The 22,309-nt window shown below is 44.1% G+C and overlaps 1 long non-coding RNA gene across 3 annotated transcripts in view; it reads right to left on the bottom strand.

Moving 5' to 3' along the window:
* Positions 1 to 246: 246 nt before the first annotated feature.
* LOC129836331 (uncharacterized) overlaps positions 247 to 22,309 on the bottom strand; it is a 53,367-nt gene continuing 31,304 nt past the window's right edge. For all 3 annotated transcript variants that reach the window (XR_008756645.1, XR_008756646.1, XR_008756644.1), the window contains one exon: positions 247 to 1,971. This is a non-coding gene — a long non-coding RNA (uncharacterized LOC129836331). The remainder of the gene's footprint in view (positions 1,972 to 22,309) is intronic.

Here is a 22,309-nt window from a genome sequence, read left to right as displayed (position 1 = left end):
CACACACACACACACACACACACACACACACACACACACACACACACACACTTATGTTCTGCCTCAGTCCAGTTAACCTCAGCCTGAGGATGTTTGGGCACAGTCCTGCCAAGCCTTCCCTCCTCGGACAGCGTTTGGCCACCATGCCAGGGCTGACCTCTTCATGCCCACCGTCTGGCCATCGGCATGTTGGACTTGGCAGGCCCAGCCTTGGCCGGCTGTGTGTGTGTGTGTGTGTGTGTGTGTGTGTGTGTGTGTGTTGTGTGTGTGGGTGTGTGTGTGTGTGTGTGTGTGTGTGTGTGTGTGTGTGTGTGTGTGTGTGTGTGTGTGTGTGTGTGTGTGTGTGTGTGTGTGTGTGTGTGTGTGTGTGTGTGTGTGTGTGTGTGCGCGGCAAGGTCGTCTATCTGGCTGGTCTCTGCCTGGCGCCGACTCTGAGCATGTCCTTTGACCTCTGGGTCATGGGAACAGCTTGGCAAAATTGCTGGGCCGTACACACACTACAGTCTGTACCCGCAGGGCTGTTTGGCCAGGCAGACGTGATTAACAGGATGACATCAGTTACATTACTGTAACTCATCCTCTCAGTCCCCTAGCCAGCTACAGTAGCTACCTGTCTTTTTCAGGCGGTCCCTAGCCAGCTACAGTAGCTACCTGTCTCTTTCAGGCAGTCCCTAGCCAGCTACAGTAGCTACCTGTCTCTTTCAGGCGGTCCCTAGCCAGCTACAGTAGCTACCTGTCTCTTTCAGGCGGTCCCTAGCCAGCTACAGTAGCTACCTGTCTCTTTCAGGCAGTCCCTAGCCAGCTACAGTAACTACCTGTCTCTTTCAGGCGGTCCCTAGCCAGCTACAGTAGCTACCTGTCTCTTTCAGGCAGTCCCTAGCCAGCTACAGTAGCTACCTGTCTCTTTCAGGCAGTCCCTAGCCAGCTACAGTAGCTACCTGTCTCTTTCAGGCAGTCCCTAGCCAGCTACAGTAGCTGTCCTTCTTGCATTGTCTCCAAGTAGGCGTACCGGTCTTTCTCGGTTTGTCTCCTAGCCAGAAAGAAGGCCTACCCGTTCCTTTCATTTATTATTACAGAAAAAATAAATAACAAATGAGTCATTTAGCAGATGCTATTATCCAGAGCGACTTACAGTAGTGATTGCATACATTTTCGTACTGTTCCCACAACCCTGGCGTTGCAAGCATCATGTTCTACCAACTGAGACATACTCCTTCCAGTCAGTCCCTTAGGTCTGCTACTACCTGTCCCTCTCACTTTCCCAACTAGCATATCCTTGTCTTCTATACAAAGACTTGGTCCTTCTATACTTGTATCCATACCTCTTGCAAAGCATATAGACTACATACAGTGTATAGGCCAGGTGTGATATACAGAGTTTAACCTCCAGAGTTTGGGAGATTTTCTTTGAGCCCCTGTAATGTGTAAACACCTGCCAGTGTATGTACGTTCACACCAAAACTAATTTGGACCTAAGACAAAATAAAATCATAGATCCATTATTGTACCACAATTCAATTACCAGAGGGGTGAGAGTAGGGAAGTTGAAAAAGTGCATACACAGACACACACAACATTTTAACAGAATTACAACTAACAGTCCAGTGCAAATGTGAGTCCACTGCGGCCACCCACTACTCACCCGTAACACCCCAGTCCACTCCTGGCCATCCTAATTCAAGCTCTGATGGGCATTTTTCATCAAGGTAATGACTTTGTATAGGGCCTGCCCAGCCTTTACCAGAGGTCTAATCAAATCATCTTCATTTCAGATCAGAGAGAGAGAGAGGCCCTGATGGAAGCCAACAGACGACGAACGTCAGCGGGCACGACGGACGCTGGCACAGGGACTTGGCACGGCTCCCTACCTGTTTGAGACCAGCTGGTACTCCTCCAGTCAGCGGAGCCGCCCTCTCTCGTCTCTTCTCCCAGTCCTCCCAGCTCGGATCCTGTGGCCCAGTTCAGCCTACACTGGGGAGAGACACAGGCAAAGAGTTGGGGACAAATTTGTTAATATTTCTGCTTTAAGAAATCATGCAAAGGACTGTTCATTTGAATGAGTTATATTTTAATATTCAACAAGGTTCATTCTATGAGGGGGGGTGTCCGACAAATACATTAGCATACAGAAACAATGATGACGACGAAAGGATATGTAAAGTATAGAATGTTGTGATGCTGTGTAAGCACCCTTGTTATGGTAAAGGTCAAAGTTTGTGGTAAAGCAGCAGTGTGGTGATTAAACATCATAGTAGTAGGAAGAGGGGAGTGGGAGGTAGAGAGGGAGGGAGGAGAGGAGGGATGGGAGGTAGAGAGGGGGGGAGGAGAGGAGGGATGGGAGGTAGAGCGGGAGGGAGGAGAGGAGGGATGGGAGGTAGAGAGGGAGGGATGAGAGGAGGGATGGGAGGTAGAGAGGGAGGGATGAGAGGAGGGATGGGAGGTAGAGAGAGAGGGAGGAGAGGAGGGATGGGAGGTAGAGAGGGAGGGATGAGAGGAGGGATGGAGGTAGAGAGGGAGGGAGGAGAGGAGGGATGGGAGGTAGAGAGGGAGGGATAAGAGGAGGGATGGGAGGTAGAGCGGGAGGGAGGAGAGGAGGGATGGGAGGTAGAGAGGGAGGGATGAGAGGAGGGATGGGAGGTAGAGAGGGAGGGATGAGAGGAGGGATGGGAGGTAGAGAGAGAGGGAGGAGAGGAGGGATGGGAGGTAGAGAGGGAGGGATGAGAGGAGGGATGGGAGGTAGAGAGGGAGGGAGGAGAGGAGGGATGGGAGGTAGAGAGGGAGGGATAAGAGGAGGGATGGGAGGTAGAGCGGGAGGGATGAGAGGAGGGATGTGAGGTAGAGTGGGAGAGAAGGAGGAGAGGAGGGATGGATGGAGGGTGGGAGGGAGGAGAGGAGGGATGGGAGGTAGAGCGGGAAGGATGAGAGGAGGGATGGGAGGTAGAGTGGGAAGGAGGAGAGGAGGGATGGGAGGTAGAGCGGGAAGGAGGAGAGGAGGGATGGGAGGTAGAGAGGGAGGGAGGAGAGGAGGGATGGGAGGTGGAGAGGGAGGAATGAGACGAGGGATGGGAGGTAGAGAGGGAGGGATGACACTTGATCCCTCCCATCCCTCCTCTCCTCCCTCCCTCTCTACCTCTCCTCCCTCCCTCTCTACCTCCCATCCCTCCTGTCATCCCTCCCTCTCTACCTCTCATCCCTCCCTCTCTACCTCCCATCCCTCCACTTCTCCCTCCCTCTCTCTCTACCTCCCATCCCTCCTCTCCTCTCCTCCATCCCTCTCTATCTCCCATCCCTCCTCTCCTCCCTCTCTCCCTCTCTACCTCCCATCCCTCCCTCTCTACCTCCCTCTCTACCTCCCATCCCTCCTCTCCTCCCTCCCATCCCTCCTCTCATCCCTCCCTCTCTACCTCCCATCCCTCCTCTCCTCCCTCCCTCTCTACCTCCCACTCCCCTCTTCCTACTACCATGATGTTTAATCACCACACTGCTGCTTTACCACAAACTTTGACCTTTACCATAACAAGGGTGCTTACACAGCATCACAACATTCTATACTTTACATATCCTTTCGTCGTCATCATTGTTTCTGTATGCTAATGTATTTGTCGGATACCCCCCCTCATAGAATGAACCTTGTTGAATATTAAAATATAACTCATTCAAATGAACAGTCCTTTGCACGAGCATGCACCCTCCCCCACAATACCCCTGCGTGGGGCGGTGGGGCTCCCCTGACCCACTTAAACACATCTGGGTCAGCAGCCCTCACCTCCTCTCACATGCACACACGCACACAGGCACGCACACACACGCTTTATAAACACAAACGCTTAGCCATACAGGACTGAAAAACTCATACAAATGCATCTATACACATACAGGAAACCTGTATCAAGTATCAATTCATAATTTACTCTAGTTTATTCAAGATGAAGAACTATCTGTGATTATTATTTATGTTGACCACATCCCTGTAGCATTTTTGACTTATTTTAAATGGCAGAGCTCCAGAAAAAGCCTAAATACACAGCATATGTGAAGAGTACTGTGTGAAGTAGATACCTTTAAGAGGTTGTTGTGGTAGTTTTGTGCTGGATGTTAACTGGTGGCTTTGAATCGCGGAGGGGCATACGAAGAGGCAGGAGGCATGCAAGGGCACATGAAGAGAACGATTAGGCCCCTGAAACAGGGGAATACTATCGCCCATATCGCTTCCAAAAATAAGACACTTTTGAAGTGTGTTTATGGCTAGGGAGCAAAGTTGTGTGTTTGAGTTTCAGGCGAGAGGCAATAGTGAGTTGGCTTGTCAGGGTGTTTGTGTCTACGTGTGTGTGTGTGTGTGTGTGTGTGTGTGTGTGTGTGTGTGTGTGTGTGTGTGTGTGTGTGTGTGTGTGTGTGTGTGTGTGTGTGTGTGTGTGTGTGTGTGTGTGTGTGTGTGTGTGTGAGAGAGAGAGAGAGAGAGAATGTGTGTGTGATGAGTTGGAGTCCCTCTTGTCTGAATAAACATACAAAAGCCAGGTAAATGACATGGCGTCTTCTGCACATGCCCAGTGGCTCTCATCTTTCTTCACAGAGTGAGTTCAGAGTGCCAGTTAGCATTGCATATGCTGGATTCAACAGTCACACACACACACACACACACACACACACACACACACACACACACACACACACACACACACACACACACACACACACACACACACACACACACACACACACACACACACACACACACACACACACACACACACATGTACACGCACTCACACACACACACACACTGTAAGCCTGTGGCTACAGCGTTCAAAGAGGCGTGATATTGAAATCCAGAGGCAGAGGCAACAGTGGGGTTTGCAGGGTCCATGGAAGGGTATTGATCAAGGTTAGTTTACTGGAAAAACGTCTCCCTCCCAACTGGGCTGTGGCTGAGGGGCATAAGAGCAACACTAGGCAAGGGTTTGTTTGTGTGTGTGTGGCAGCGTGTTTGCGCCTCTGTCTGTGTTTCTATGTGTGTATGTGTTTCTTTGTGTGTGTGTGTCTGTGTGTGTGTGTGTGTGTGTGTGTGTGTGTGTGTGTGTGTCATGGCTTAAGGACATAGGAACTCCAGTAGGTGTCTATTAGATTGGAATAACACCGCTGAGGCAGGTTTGGTGGGTTGGAGAGAGTACGTAGCAGGCAGTACTGGGCAGGCAGTACTGAGCAGGCAGCTCAGTCATAATTAAGGAGAGGAGACAAGGAAAGAAAGATTTCTAAGTCTATTGGAATGCAGGCAGCCGGTAGTGATAACTATTCATCTCATTGGACTGTGGCGCTGTGAGTGGAACCTATTTGGTCAGGTGTGAGTTTTAAAGGAAGAAGAGGGAGAATTTACACTCTCATTCATTGAGGATGTGGGACCACTCAGGGGTTTCATGTGCTGTGTAAAACTCAACTCCGCCAAATCTGTCTGCTAAGCAAATCTCTCTCTCTTTCACTATCTTTCTCATACAAAGACTCTCTCTTTCTCTCACACACACACACACACACCGCACACACACACACACATACACACCTAGCAGAAACAAGGATTTGTAAAACCTGTCTGTTACTCCAATCAGACCTGAGGAGTCAGGGAGAAAATGACCTTCACATGGTAAAAGTTCCAGCACACACTGGAATACAGTCCTTCTATCAATGGGAGAGGTGAGAGAGAAATGGGATTGAACAAAAATCACATACAAACTCACATGCACACATACAGCAGGTTAACAGGAATCACGAATATTTGTGTTGTGTTTTTCGTGTGTGTGCATAACATGGTATAGAGGGCTGTCAAAGAAAGCGTAACGCTCGCTCTCTCCTTTAATCTTCTCTCTTTCTCTCTCTTCCTCTCTCTTCCTCTCTCTGGTCAGTCTAATGGATGGTGAATTCCCTGCTTACTCATGCATACCGTTGGCAAATTGTCCCTCGCAGATCGCGCCCTGCTTCCATGTGATTTGTGAAAGACGGAGTGACAGGGAGAGTCGCAGGCTCATATTGGAAAAGGGCACGGAGGATATATAGACAAACTAATCCGAATGGTGAAGAGAATTCTATATTTGAGGGCTCACAGGCCGGTGAGGCTGGAATTGCCTAGAGAATGTCCATGTAGAGAGAGAGAGAGAGAGAGAGAGAGAGACACAGAGAGAGAGAGACAGAGAGAGAGAGAGAGAGAGAGAGAGAGAGAGAGAGAGAGAGAGAGAGAGGGAGAGAGAGAGAGAGAGAGCAAAAGAGGGCGAGAGGGAGAGCGAAAGAGAGAGAGCAGACAGAGTGAGAGAGAAAGATTATAGAACAGTGAGAGCTGTGACCTTGCTTGTTGTATGCATGTGTGTGCAAGTATTTTTGCCGTCATAATACCAATTGGGTGGAAGAAGAAAAACACAAACAACCTTCCCCAGAAGCCCACTATTCCACTTCCCGATGTACAATAACAGCTCTCTGCCTTGTGTTGTTTCGTGGGAGAATTCAATGTCAGGTCACTGCAAGCCATAGTTTCACTTCTGTATGTCTATATCTAGAACAGAGCCCTGGTTATTCAAGGTAATAACAGCGTAGAGCGCCCCCTGTTGGTTGTGTGATTCGGACACAGCGTTAGAGCACAGGTCAGCTTGGCGAATCGGGCACAGATTATTAATGCCTGGCCCCCAAGATCAGGCATAATAGCCGAGCCCATCGGATAGTTGTGAGTGAGAGCAATTAGACAGTGCTCTTAAGAGAGCTTCTAGTGTTATTAATGTCTGGCGCTACAGGGGAAACACTCAGCTTTGCTAGCGGTCTGGAATAACAATGAGACAGGATTACACAGCAGGATACAGTCTGATCTATCAGCTTTTAACCTGTTGAATGATGGAAGAAAACTTCTAGGTGATCATGACTGCGATGAGAGAACGGTGCAAACATGCATACAGTACATGCACACCAATGGATCACACTCAAATGCAGAACACACTCACACAAGCAGAAGCACATCATTCTAACCCGTGTCTGTCTCTCGCCAACAGACTCGAATATAAACGCAACATGTGCACACACAGGCGCAAATACACACACAAACTCACACATGTGCAAAGAAAAATGCACGCACGCACGCAAGGCTGAACAGTAGAGTTTTCATAAATGTGCCTACTTTAAGGCAAGCCGCAAGCTATTACCAAACAAAATAAAGAATAAAAGGAAAAGCAAGGAGGGGGAGAAAGGCCTTGGCTAATTCAGAACACTAGGTGCAGAATGTGCCAAGTCTGCCTTCCCCTTTCAAAAGAAGCGGCCGCTGCAGCTTTCCAGCCATAAACATCTAGTGGGGAGGTCTGCTAGGGACTAGCCAGATTAAACATGCTTATTTATAAAGGAATTTTGGCACAAAGACTCCAACTTCAATTTTTTTCCTCTCTCCTCTCCCTCTCCATGCCTCCTTCAAATCTCCTGATCTTTAATCTGGGGGCCAGAGTCTGCTAGACAGATTAGGACAGCAGCTACTGACAAGGCCGTTAAATCTCTGCTGGCTGACAAACCTGGCACTGGAGATGTTTAGGAACGATCCTCCAAAGGGCTGCACAGAAGAGTAATGGGGTAAGAGCAGAGAGAGAAGTCACAGGTTCTGGAACGGGAGACCAGCATTGGGACGTTTTAATGGGCTCAATCATGGAAAAGGCCTGAGGAAAATCATGGGATCCACTATGGACTCAGTGTGCCGGTTTGGAATGCTATGTTATCCATGGGGGCGAGAAATGTATTGGATAGAAGATAGGAATGCAGATAAAAGTGTGGCACTTATATTAGGTGTGTGTGTGTGTGTGTGTGTGTGTGTGTGTGTGTGTGTGTGTGTGTGTGTGTGTGTGTGTGTGTGTGTGTGTGTGTGTGTGTGTGTGTGTGTGTGTGTGTGTGTGTGTGTGTGTGTGTGTGTGTGTGTGTGTGTGTGTGTGTGTGTGTGAACAGTATGTGCTCCAGAGGGAGTCGCAGAGGCGATGGTCTCTCAGCATGAAAGTGCTGATTTCACATCACTTCAGATTTCAGATCCACCGCTATCAAACTACATAGCACCATTCACCATAGACACAGTATACATACACAATATGGTGCCCATATGTATGTGACATTCAGATGAATGGCTTCCAGAGCAACTACTGGAACTGTGGTGAGGATCCATTTTGGATCAGCCCCTGAGAGAACAGAATCTGAGGGGGATCCATTTTGGATCTGCAATTTCAGTCAGACAGCAGGGACTAATATAGAATGTGAAACAAAGAACAGGTCTGTGAGCCTCCTCTGTGCCCTCCTTCCAGGTTGCCCCCCCTCGGGTAGATTAGACTGCTTAGCGCTCACTGCAGGCTAGCTAATCACTTGGGGGGTGGGGGGGCTCTCATTCATCCCCCCCTCTCTCCTCGACCCCAAATCCCACCCCCACATTGCCCGCGGGGCATCGTCACGGTGACAGCAGTGACAGTAATCTTGCAGTGACAGTTTGGACGCGTTGTCATTAAACTGCCACCATGACACGGAGACGATTGCCCTGAAGAGGCTGGCCACAATGCAGGAGCCAGCCAGCCAGCAGGAGAGAAACCATCCCAGGCTAAAAATACTATTACACAATACATCTCATAATTGGTTTATGCAGTGCAATGCTGTAGCCGCTGCCCCTATCGCATAAACAGCCAAATGATAGACAATGGGTTGAGATGGGTGGAGAGGTGGATGATGTTGGTGTGCCATTCCAGAACAGTGTTCTCAGCACTCTAAGTCATGATTCAACAACCCCCCATAATATATTATGAGTTATTGTCGCTTTTTTATTGAATAGGTACATGTGCTAGATATAAGTCTATGCTGAAGACAATGAAGAGCAATGCCTCCGTGCATGTGTCAGTAACAAAAGGTATGGATCTGGACAAAAGGAGTGAGATAGATTTAAGACCACTGTCGCTAGGTCTGTGCCCAACATCTCCATAAATCCTAATACCGAGTCCTTCCACGTGAAAAAGAAAGAAAAGGAAAGAAAGTAAATGCATTTTCTCTCCATCTCCTCTCTCTCTCCTTCCCTTCAGTGTGCCGGTGTGGCCTGACAGAGGAGCAGATGGTGGTTTAAGCAGAGAATTTATGAGCGCCACAATCTTAATGTTGCAGAAAGAAAAGAAAAGGGCTTGCATCAAACCAACTGACAAATGCACTTGCTAATATTAATGCACTACTCATTCATCCAATATGCTTCCTAATTGCTTTTCTGTACACAGTAATATGGCACCTGCTGCTCAACTCCGGCTCACGCGTCAGGAGAGGGGAGAGAGAGAGAAAAAGGAAGGGAGGGAGGGGTGGGGGAGAGGGAGAGGAAGGGAGGGAGAGGGGGTGAGATGGAGGTAGGGCGGGAGAGCGGTTACAGATCTACACCCTACATCTCTCTCTCTCTCTCTCTCTCTCCCTCCACTCTCTCCTCTCTCTTTCTCCTCACTCTCTCTCGCTCCTCTCTCTCTCTATTCTCTCTCCTCTCTCTCTCCTCTCTCTCTCCTCTCTCTCCTCTCTCTAGTGATGGATACAGGGCCTTGGATCATGTGCTGGACCTGTCAGCATTCCTAATTAAAATGGTATACTTACAGCAGGGAAAAAGGGGATGCTGCAGGAAAAGAGGAAAGCACTCAGTAAACAGTCAGTAATACACATCAGACACCGAGGGAGGAAGAGGAGGAGAGAGGAAGAGGGAGAGGAGGAGGATGGACCTCTCCAGAATCAGCCATATCTCATACTAGCTCTTGTTGCTTCATAGAGACAGAATGGGAAACAGGACACACTCAAGAGAGAACACAGAATGGGTCAAAATGCACACTGTTCAACGTATTTTATGTATATCCTACATTTAATTGATGTTGGGTATACACATACATACAATAACTCACACATCTAGTGGAGTACTATTGGTGAGGAAAGACCAAATAACACAACCTCAAAATCAAATGTCCTGTACACTCTGAAATTTTCCCCCCAAAAGGGTTCTTTGGCTGTCCCCATAGGAATACTCATTTTGGTTCCAAGTAGAACCCTTTTTGTTTCCAGGTAAAACTCTTTTGGATTCCATTTACAACTCTCTGTGGAAAGGGTTTTACAGTGAGCCCAAAACCAAAAGGGTTCTACCTGGAACAAAAAAGGGTTCTTTAAAGGGTACTCCTATGGGGACAGCCAAAGAACCCTTTTAGGTTTTAGAAAGAACCGTTTTTCTAAGAGTGTAGTAGTGTCCAATCCCCAAATAGACGAAAAACACTTCATAACAAATGTCATAAAAGCGCAATAGCTGGAGCTAGTGAATGGCTATGCCACCTTCAAAGCATTACTCTTTGATGGCCGCAAGTGATTTTGCAGAAACGTTGGACCCCACTATAAAAGTGTCATGCATATAGCCACTTTTCATTTCTTAGTGTTGGCACGAATACAATGTCAGTTATATTGTTCATACAAGCTTTTATCACAAATTCAGAATGACTTACTATGAGGTCAGAGATCTAAGTTTGGTCTAGAGATTAATGTTTATCTTTGGAGGGAAAATAACTAGTCTTTATCACAGAACTACCAAATTAATTACACCAGATAGGCTAATTTGTCTTTATCTTCTATTTTCTTGTAATATATTTTTATATTGAGAGGGAACTTTATAATTGATCTCAAAAAACGTAATTGTTTGTCGAGTTCCACCTTGAGAGGACCCGTTTGGGACCAGCACTACCCCCTATAGCCCTACCATTATCTGCAGACCAGCTGCTGTTAAATGGACTAAATTGTAATATAATGAGCATGTGAATTGCAAGCAATTACAGAGTCAAATTGAATAAATCCTTAGAGCAATAAATTCTCCTTTCTCTTTACATCATACTTAATTGATGCATATTTTATGGAGAATAGAGCATATTACCTTGTCTGGAGGATAAAGTATGCTTCAATTTGTTGTTTGATACATAGAGGCCTCAAAATATGCTTTGTATTTTAGACGGCATAATGGTAACAGACTGAACATACTGTTTATACCATTAGTATCACTCAAAAGTCAGGATTTATTGCTCGCTTGAATGAACATGATAGCCTGTAGCCTAAACAGTAGGCTACATCATATCGGGTTATGAGTAATACTTACAAGACACTGCAAAACAAATATGTGTCATAACTACACTAATAAAAGCAAGTTAATAGGAGTTTGCACCCAAACTTAATTCACATCAATGAAATATTTGACCTGTTTCTAGAAGCTAGGCTTATGTTGCACATCTCTACTACACAGGAGAGGCATTTGAACGTATACTTTTTTTATTTGATCAAAATTTGTTTTTTGGCAAAAATGCCTTCTGGAACATGTGAACTTTCATGTGCCTTAATAACCTGTTGAAGCTAGGGGGTGCTGTTGTCACTATTTATGGTAATCGTGTAATTTTTGAAACGGCTTCCTACAAAATTCTTGATCGTACAATATGCATATTATTATTATTATTGGATAGAAAACAGTCTATAGTTTCTATAGCCGTTGAAATTTTGTCTCTGAGTGGAACAGAACTCATTCTACAGCAATTTCCCTGACATGGAGTCAGATTTCACACATTTTGGCCCCTGTTCTGGAGTCAGTTTAAAGGCCACTGTTATTGCTATGAGTATACGGACACTGCTTACGTCTTCCCCTGGATGCCTTTACGTGATGACGATTTGAATGGTGTGGATTGCGCAATCACATTCACTATAAATGAAAAACACGTGTAGGTAGGCACTCCTTTCCTGCTGCGTCAGACGCACGGTGGGCACCGACCCGTTCTTTTTCCAAGCATTAGTGGAGCCAGTAATATTTCTCAGGTCATGTTTCTACTCGTTATAGGAGTTAAAAACATCATAAGGTAGTTAATTTAAACCGTTTTATAGCAATTTATACCCGTTTAGTGCGATTTTGGGACATTTATTTCTGAGACACTGTGAATCTCTGGGCACGCTTCCAGTTCATGCCGAACGCAATGGGCATTCTACATGGCAAGAGGACAGCTTTCGACCAAAAGACGATTAGACCCAAGAAAGGATTCTTTGACCAAGATTCTGATGGAAGAACAGCATTATGATAAATCGTGTTTCTGTCGAAAAATGTTAATGGCTTAGGACGCCATCTTGTTTGACGTAGCTTCGCTTGGCGCAAACTGTATTGAAAAGTAAGGATAATTTAAAAAATGTAATTCCGCGATTGTATTAAGAATTAAATTGTCTATCAATCGCTGTCCACCCTATATTTTTTAGTCACGTTTATGAGTATTTATGTATACGACTAGATCACTGTCTAATATGGCGCAGGATATTTTCTGACCAGCTGGGCTACTTTTCTCATTGTCTAACCATGATTTTGGTGGCTAAATATGCACATTTTCGAACAAACTGTATATGTATGTTGTAATGTGATGTTACAGGAGTGTCATCTGAAGAATTCTGAGAAGGTTAGTGAAAAAATTAATATATTTTGGCGATGTTTACGTTATCGCTCTCTTTGGCTAGAATCAATGCTGGTGTAATGTTTGCACATGTGCTATGCTAATATAACGATTTATTGTGTTTTCGCTGTAAGACACTTAGAAAATCTGAAATATTGTCTGTATTCACAGGATCTGTGTCTTTCGATTAGTGTATGCTGTGTATTTTTTACGAAATGTTTGATGATTAGTAGTTAGGTAAACACGTTGCTCATTGTATTTATTCTAGTCCATTTGTGACGGTGGGTGCAATTGTAAACTATGACATCTACCTGAAATATGCACATTGTTCTAACAAAACCTATCCTATACAATAAATATGTTATCAGACTGTCATCTGATGAGCTTTTTTCTTGGTTAGTGGCTATCAATATCTTAGTTTAGCCGAATTGGTGATAGCTACTGGTGTTGGTGGACAAAGAAAAGATGGTGGATTATGCTAATGTGTTTAGCTAATAGATTTACATCTTTACATATTGTGTCTTCCCTGTAAAACATTTTAAAAATCGGACATGTTGGCTGGATTCACAAGATCTGTGTCTTTCATTAGCTGTATTGGACTTTAATGTGTGAAAGTTAAATATTTAAAAAAATAATAATAAAAAAAAATTGAATTTCGCGGCTCTGCCTTTTCAGTGGGGGTGGGGGGGGGGGTCCTAGACAGGTTAATAACAAACGTGTATGCCATCTATAAATACAAATACAATTATTAAATTAAGAGCCTAGTTGGTTTAGCCACGGAAAAAGTCAGCAACGTTCCCACTAGCCATGCTTGGCTGAGATAATGGATGGGCTGGACATGCCAAGAGATGAGTTTGGATTGGTCTGCCATGTAGCACACTTCTGCCAATAACATGCGCCGCTCAGTATGTGTAGATAATACTTGCTACCGCAGCTTTTTTTTAAAGATATAACATTAGCCATGGAGAACTGCAAAAGGGTTGCTACTACTCTCAACATAATTTCTGACATGAATTTAGCAGGCGCTATTGACAAAGATCAGTGGGAAAAGGTTGTGATGGACTACTTTCTGCACACAGTCACTGAGAACAGGAGTGACTTGACACAACGGGTCAAAAAAGCTGTAATGTACACTAACCCCATTCCGTACAAATGTGCACAACCGCGACATTCAAACGAGGCTGCAATGAAAACTAATGGGACTGTAGGGACTGTGTTGGCATCAAAATCTGAGGTGTAAACTACATTTCTATTCAGGTGTTGATTGACATGGCAATGGCTCTATAGTATTGGAGAAAAGTTGAAAATAGTGACCCCCTCCAGTGCTGTACGTTACATCGTGACGTGTCATGGCGTAATGTACAGCACGCTTAAAGCAACTAATTCTGTCTTACAGCCTCTCTCCACCAGGTGTAGCACTTCTCTCACTGTTTAAAAACAAGAAAAGGACAGGGTAAGGGGGGTACCTAGTCATTTTTTGCATCATCACTGCAAGCTATTATGACTCTCAAAAGCCGCTGTTTACTTCTGAAGATCACTTTAGCACCACCCTAAAAACCCGATTCAAATTCGACACAAACCTTCAAATAGGTATGTAATCACACATTATATAAACTCTTTATAGTGTTTTATTTACATTTTAGAGGCGATAAGCTGATAAGTTGGACAGATCGAGGGAAAAAAGCGGTTTCCCCACACAACATCTCTCCTTCTCACTATCAAAAAGACCCGACGGAGCTCATTGCCTTCTTGAATCCTGCAGAGATGGGCATCATGAGGGGCTCGTCATTGATTATGTTGGAAAGGGGAGAAAATGTGCTTTACATTGGTATTGCTATTACAGTTGATCTGGAAGTATTACGTTTTTTGAGCGCTATAATAAGGTCAATTGTACGGACCAGAGCGATGTACAAAAGCGAGTGAGTTTACGTTAGCTAAATACAAACAAAACGGAAAAGACACCCTGCCGTTTTCAGATAATATATGTTTCTAATTTAGTCAGAAAGTCATTTGCATTGCAAGTCACTAACTAGCGAACATTAGCATGCTGGCTCGCTAGCTAATATTACATGTATGATCTGTGTAGTAATATTATTTGTTTCTCAGAAATCCATTTGCATTGCTAGTTATAGCCTAATGTTAGCTAGCTAGCTAACATTGAATCTATTTGGTTAGCTTTAGCTACCTGCAGATTCATACTACAGTATTTAATGTATGGAGGCTAGCTATGACATTCCGTTTGTACTGAAGCTATGGGTTGGGATTATGGTTAATTGTTTAGCTAGCTAGCTACACTAAACAAACTATACACGTCACCAGATAATTACATTGCCCATCACGTTAGCCAGGTGTGTCTGGGGGTGTTTACGGCCATCTACAGTATTTCATGTACATGTGTACATGTCTAGAAAATAGTGGCCCATCTACTATGCTAGATGTGGCTGGGGCATGGTTATAGCAGTTCTTTCATATGACAGATCAATTTAGACAACCTTGTCTGGGTAAGCATCATCTAAAAATTCAAAAATATTTATACCATATTTTTACCTGGACACGTTCTATTTTTGATATTTATACTACGCAAATATGCAAGTAACCATTTCACTGTACCGTTTACACCTTCTATATCCTGTGCATGTGACAAATACACGTTGGTTTTATTATATATAGTGTATGTTTACCAGAGACAGTAATGTGAAATACAACATGACCTGCACCAAAGTCAGATTAGGATATAGGCCAAAGACAGTGTATTTTTACCTAGGGTGTTTCCTTATTGTAGGCTACTAATTTCATCACTTTTAGTATTGAAATCTTTGGTTGTTTACTACAGGACCTTACTCACTCTGTTTAGCACATGGCGTCACATGTGAATCCTTAAAGAGATGGGTTGGGCTAAGGCTTAAGAGTGAACAATGCTGATTAGGTGTAGACAAAGAAGAGTTCTCCAGTAGGTCTACCAAAACATTAAGGGTCATTTTCTCAAAAGTTGGGTTACAAGTTTACCATTTTAAAAGCAGAATTACTTTCCCATTGATCCTCAACTGCAGTGTATGATATACCATGTTGCAACGCTGAGTATATACTTTTATACAATGTAAAAAACTCAATTTCAAATTAAGACCGAAGGCAGTCGGTCACATTTGTGATGCAACATAATGACTCTATAATTTGAAAATGAAAAAGTATGCCTATACATATCACTAAGAAAAATCTTGCAATGTCAATCATAATCATAAGTGGTTTAAATCATTCCACTTCACAGTTGATGGCTAAGGGGTTTTACGGAAATGTGTACTAAAATATCTACGAATAAATTCATAGAATGTTCTAAATTGTTCATGTAAATTAACACCACCCACATAAGAACGAAGTGCTCATCCTTATTTTCAAAGTTCAATATTCTGTATCAAGCAAATGATCCAGAATACTGATCCTTTGCTTTTATCAAATCAAGGAATTATGTAAAGCAGTAGTTTAAAATAGCAATGATTTGCAGTGACATGACTGAAGACATTGAAAGTGTCACACCCTGATCAGTTTCACCTGTCCTCGTTATTGTCTCCACCCCCTCCAGGTGTTGCTTATTTTCCCTAGTGTATTTATCCCTGTGTTTCCTGTCACTCTGTGCCAGTTTGTCTTGTATGTTCCAAGTCAACCAGTGGTTTTTCCCGTACTCCTGCCTTTGCTATTCTCTTTTTATAAGTCCTCCCGGTTTTGACCTTTGCCTGTTCTGGACTCTGTACCCGCCTGCCTGACCATTCTACCTGCCTTGACCACGAGCCTTTCTGCCACTCTGTACCTCCTGGACTATGATCTGGTTTTGACCTTTTGCCTGTCCACGACCATTCTCTTGCCGACTCCTTTTGGATTATTAAACATTGTAAGACACCAATCTAACTCCTGTGTCTGCATCTGGGTCTCGTCTTGTGTCATGATAGAAACACTTAAGATAAGCCCCCAAAATCTTCTTGGAGTGATTGACACATGCACACACACACACAATATTCTCCTTAACATGTTTGTATCAAGTAATTACTGTATAATGCTAAACCTTTGTTTTATCAAATCAATAATTTATCTAAAGCATTAGCCTAAAATTAGGTAGGATTTGTACAACGCAACGTTTAAGGCACGTAGCGTGTTGCCGTTTGAATGTTTTACAGAGTGTGTCTTTGTCAGTCAAACTATGCATAAGTGAAACCGAAACTAACCTCAACGTTAAGGCATTATTTCAGAGAATTTGGTTAAGTTTAGGCATTTGGGTTAAATTTAGGTAACGAGTGCCTAGCACTAAGATTGAACCCACGATGTTTAGAGATGTAGCTTGCCCATCCCCAATACCCATTCCCACCACACTAGCTCAGCGTTTCCCAAACTCAGTACTAGGGACCACAAGGGGTGCACATTGTTTTTTGCCCTAGTACCATACAGCCGATTTAAATATTCAACTCATAATCAAGCTTTTATTATTTGAATCAGGTGTATAGTGCTAGGGCAAAAGCAAAATGTGCTTTTTGTGGTACCGAGTTTGGGAAATGCTATCCTACTGGACCCTACTGGATGATAACAGGCACTCGTGTTGCCACTAGCCGACGGTTGGCCTATGGAGATAAAACGCCAAGCCATCCCACAACTTCACCAGTCTTATAATGTCGGGACAGTGGTACACTACTGCAGTGATATGACTGAAGGACAGTGGTACACTACTGCAGTGATATGACTGAAGGACAGTGGTACACTACTGCAGTGATATGACTGAAGGACAGTGGTACACTACTGCAGTGATATGACTGAAGGACAGTGGTACACTACTGCAGTGATATGACTGAAGGACAGTGGTACACTACTGCAGTGATATGACTGAAGGACAGTGGTACACTACTGCAGTGATATGACTGAAGGACAGTGGTACACTACTGCAGTGATATGACTGAAGGCTTTGAAACACTGAAGATAAGCACACAAAGTCCTTGCAGTGATTGACACACACACAGGCAAACACACAGACGTGCAAATGCACGCACACATACACACTTGCCTGTTCTCCTTGGCAGTGTGTGTGTTTGAGAGGTAACTCTGTTATGCATGAATTGGAGAGCAATGTGCACCTGAAGGCACACGTCAACACAGAGTCCCAAGAGCAGTCATCAGCCAAGGGCCTGAGTCACAACCAGCTGTTCTCACACAAACACACACACACAGGCAAATATATTCTCATTATGGTAAGTCTACCTACTGTCTAGGTCAAATATGCTGTTTTTAAAATAATTAAAATGTTTACTACAGATGTCGCTCTTCACTCATGAGCCTCGTGAGTGACAAATCACCATTAGTCTGTTCTAAAAGGACTAAATTGTTGAGATGACAATGACAACCAGGGGGCGAACATATCTTGAAAGACTTTGGTTGCAAGCAGGACACCAACATCATCTTTTTAGGGAGTGGTAATGAGGTGACTATTAATGGTTGCAATTGAGATCAACTGTGCGGGTCAATTCAAATTGATGGTTCAATGAGACAGCAGCTGGCGATAACAAGGATGCAGCCTTTTGAGAAAGAATTTCTAAGCAGGACGTCAAAATTGGCATGTCCCAACCCCGTGTATCCTTCGCCTGGGAGGCTATCCCATAACAGCTTGCGGTGCAGCAAAAAATGTATAATTTCTGAATTAATAGCGGACAGAAGTCCCCACTTGGGACAACATTTTCCAAAAGAATAAGGAATAACGTTGCAAAATGTAAGTATAACTGTTATAACTTTAATGGGTTACAAAGTTAACGTTTACAGTTAATTCATTGAGATGCATCTAAAGATATTATTTACAGAGCATTCGGAATGTATTCAGACCCCTTCACTTTTTCAAAATGCTGTTATGTTATAGCCTTATTCTAAAATGTATTAAATAAATGTTTTTCTTCATCAATCTACACACAATACACCATAATGACAAAGTGAATATAAGGTTGAAGACCTGGGGAAGGGCACCAAAATAATTCTGCAGCATTTAAGGAGCTTGGATAAAAGAGAAGCATGGAGAGGCCAGAGATAGCCAGACTTGTATATTTGGCTAAGGAGCAGAGGTTGGCTTTTGGATAAACGCCATCAGTACGTGTTCTGCGAGCAATACAGCAGATGAAGGTGTGGCAAGAGCGTGGTGAAGAGATAGACGTTGTTATGGACAGTGATGAAGAAGGAGAAGAGCCGAGTGCATTGGGAAGATGAGTTGAGGAAGAATGTCGCCAAGTACAAACCGTATTCTGCTGTCTCTGATGGCTGAGATATTGAACCTGAAGAGAGTGAGGATGAATTACCTGTGGTGGCATGTCTGGTGAAGACCCCCGAGTCCGAGCCGTGTGACTTGCTTTGCTCTCCAGAGCAGGGCACTTTTTTGGAGTTTTGAAGCAGAGTCTTCACCTGATAAAGTCATGTTAGGATATGTCAGTTATGCAGTGAGAGCTTTGTGCCAAACTCACCAAGGTGTTTCAGATGCCAAGCTTATGGTCAGGGTCAGAGTAGAACAGAAGGTTTCGTATGCTGAGGCAGTGGAGAGCGTAGAGCGTAGAGGATGATGGGTCGGGTCAAGGGTGAGTAGTAGGCCTAGGCCAAAACAGTGTGAAATGAATTTGTACTTCAGTAAGGTTGGCTTCTTAGCATTAATTGCCATGGTCATCAACTCTACCGCAGAAATGGAACGTAAATCACAGAAAATAAATGTTGTGGTGGCAGCTGCAGAGAATTACTTGGGTGTACAATGTTTTACTGCTGAAGAGGTACAAGATGTGTTGAACGAAATAGTAGGATCAGGTAGGGTCAAAGTAGTGGAATGGAGTTGTGGTTTTTAATTTTCATGAAAAAGTGGTACAGTGCATTCGGAAAGTATTCAGATCCCTTGACTTTTTCCACATTTTGTTATCTTACAGCTTTATTCTAAAATGGATTAAATACAAAAAAAATACCACATAATGACTAAGCAAAAACAGGTTTTTAGACATTTTAGCAAATGTATTAAAAATAAAATAAAAACTGAAATACCTTACTTAAATAAGCATTCAGACCCTTTGCTATGAGACTCGAAATTGAGCTCAGGCACATCCTGTTTCCATTGATCATTCTTGAGATGTTTCTACAACTTGATTGAAATCCACTACAGTTAACAGTGCATGTCAGAGCAAAAACCAAGCAATGAGGTCGAAGGAATTGTCCGTAGAGCTCTGAGACAGGATTGTGTCGAAGCATAGATCTGGGGAAGGGTACCAAAACAATTCTGCAGCATTGAAGGTCCCTAAGAACACAGTGAAATGAAAGAAGTTTGGAACCACCAAAACTCGTCCTAGAACTGGTTGCCCGGCCAAACTGAGCAATCGGGGGAGAAGGGCCTTGGTCAAGGAGGTGACCAAGAACCCGATGGTCACAGAGACAGAGTTCCAGTTCCTCTGTGGAGATGGGAGAATCTTCCAGAAGGACAACCATCTCTGCAGCACTCCACCAATCAGGTCTTTATGGTAGAGTGGCCAGATGGAAGCTACTCCTCAGTAAAAGGCACATGACAGCCCACACCTAAAGACTCTCAGACCATGAGAGACATGATTCTCTGGTCTGATGAAACCAAGATTGAACTCTTAGGCCTGAATGCCAAGCTTCACGTCTGGAGGAAACCTGGCACCATCCCTACGGAGAAACATGGTGTTGGCAGTATCATGCTGTGGGGATGTTTTTCAGTGGCAGGGACTGGGAGACTAGTCAAGATCGAGGGAAAGATGAACGGAGCAAAGTACAGAGAGATTCTTGATGAAAACCTGCTCCAGAGTGCAGAGGAGAAAAGACTGAGATGAAGGTTCACCTTCCAACAAGACAACGACCCCAAGCACACAGCCAAGACAATGTGTCAATGTCTGAATGTCCTTGAGTGGTCCAGTCAGAGCCCAGACTTAAACCCGATTTATGGTAGATTGGCCAGACGGAAGCCACTCCTCAGTAAAAGGCACCTAAAGGACTCTCAAATCAAATCAAAGTTTATTTGTCATGTGCGCTGAATACAACAGGTGTGGACCTTACAGTGAAATGCTTACTTACAGGCTCTAACCAATAGTGCAAAAAAAGGTATTAGGTGAACAATATGTAGGTAAAGAAATAAAACAACAGTAAAAAGACAGGCTATATACAGTAGCGAGGCTATAAAAGTAGCGAGGCTACATACAGACACTGGTTAGTCAGTCTGATTGAGGTAGTATGTACATGTAGATATGGTTAAAGGGACTATTCATATATGATGAACAGAGAGTAGCACTAGCAGTAGCTAGTTCAAAGAGGGGTTGGCGGGTGGCGGGTGGGACACAATGCAGATAGCCCGGTTAGCCAATGTGCGGGAGCACTAGTTGGTCGGCCCAATTGAAATAATACGTACATAAATGTATAGTTAAAGTGACTATGCATACATGATAAACAGAGAGTAGCAGCAGCATAAAAATAGGGGTTGGGGGGTGCACACAATGCAAATAGTCCGGGTAGCCATTTGATTATCTGTTCAGGAGTCTTATGGCTTGGGGGTAAAAACTGTTGAGAAGCCTAGTAGAGTAGAACAGTCTAGTAGAGAGAACAGTCTATGACTAGGGTGGCTGGGGTCTTTGACAATTTTTAGGGCCTTCCTCTGACACCGCCTGGTGTAGAGGTCCTGGATGGCAGGCAGCTTAGCCCCAGTGATGTACTGGGCCTTACGCACTACCCTCTGTAGTGCCTTGCTGTCAGAGGCCGAGCAAATGGTGGTGGCAGTATCATGCTGTGGGGATGTTTTTCAGCGGCAGGGACTGCGAGACTAGTCAGGATCGAGGGAAAAATAATCGAAGCATAATACAGAGAGATCCTTGATGAAAAACTGCTCTTGACCTCAGACTGGGGTGAAGGTTCACCTTCCAATAGGACAATGATCCTAAGCACACAGCCAAGGCAATGCAGGAGTGGCTTCGGGACAAATATCTGGATGTCCTTGAGTGGCCCAGCCAGAGCCCGGACTTGAACCCGATCGAACATCTCTGGAGAGACCTGAAAATAGCTGTGCAGCAACGCTCCCCATCCAACCTGACAGAGCTTGAGAGGATCTGCAGAGAAGAATGGGAGAAACTCCCCAATACAGGTGTGCCAAGCTTGTAGCGTCTTACCCAAGATGACTGGAGGATGTAATCGCTGCCAAAGGTGCTTCAACAAAGTACTGAGTAAAGGGTCTGAATACTTATGTAAATGTGATATTTATTTTTAATACATTTGCATAAATTTATAAAATACGTTTTTGCTTTGTCGTTATGGGCTATTGTGTGTAGATTGATAAGGGGAAAAAAACAATTTAATACATTTTAGAATAAGGCTGTAACATAACAAATGTTAAAAAATCAAGGGGTCTGAATATTTTCCGAATACACTGTAGATTACTTCATTGCAAGTTAACACGATGTTGAAGAGCCGTGCTCTGTGACAACAACTGCAAAGCAAATGATTTTGACTGCAGGCATGGACCTCTGCAAGTGGATGATCAACTCTCCTGAGCTGAAAACAAAATGGGAGGAGAGTATGACTGACCACAGGGAGCAGTGCTGAAAGTGTTAGGCTTAGTGTGAAGACCGGAAACAGATGACTTTGTGTTTGACCTCAGGCCGCTACTGAGCACTCTAAAGTAAAAGGAAAACAGAGAGAGAAGCGTTCTGCAGTTGTTTGCATGCATCTTCAACCCTCTTGGCTTCCTCACCCCCTTCACCATCAGGATTAAGTGCATGTTGCAGGGAGATGGAATTCAGCTGATCCGACATGAGAATGGCAACAGTGGTGTTCAGAACTACCCCAGATATAGCAGCTCGTTATCAAGGTGGTAC

Source organism: Salvelinus fontinalis, chromosome 37 (genome assembly GCF_029448725.1).
Source record: "Salvelinus fontinalis isolate EN_2023a chromosome 37, ASM2944872v1, whole genome shotgun sequence".
In the NCBI taxonomy this organism is placed as follows: Eukaryota; Metazoa; Chordata; class Actinopteri; order Salmoniformes; family Salmonidae; genus Salvelinus; species Salvelinus fontinalis.
The sequence above is the reverse complement of the archived record's forward strand: the minus strand, read 5'-3'. Positions and strand labels throughout refer to the sequence as shown.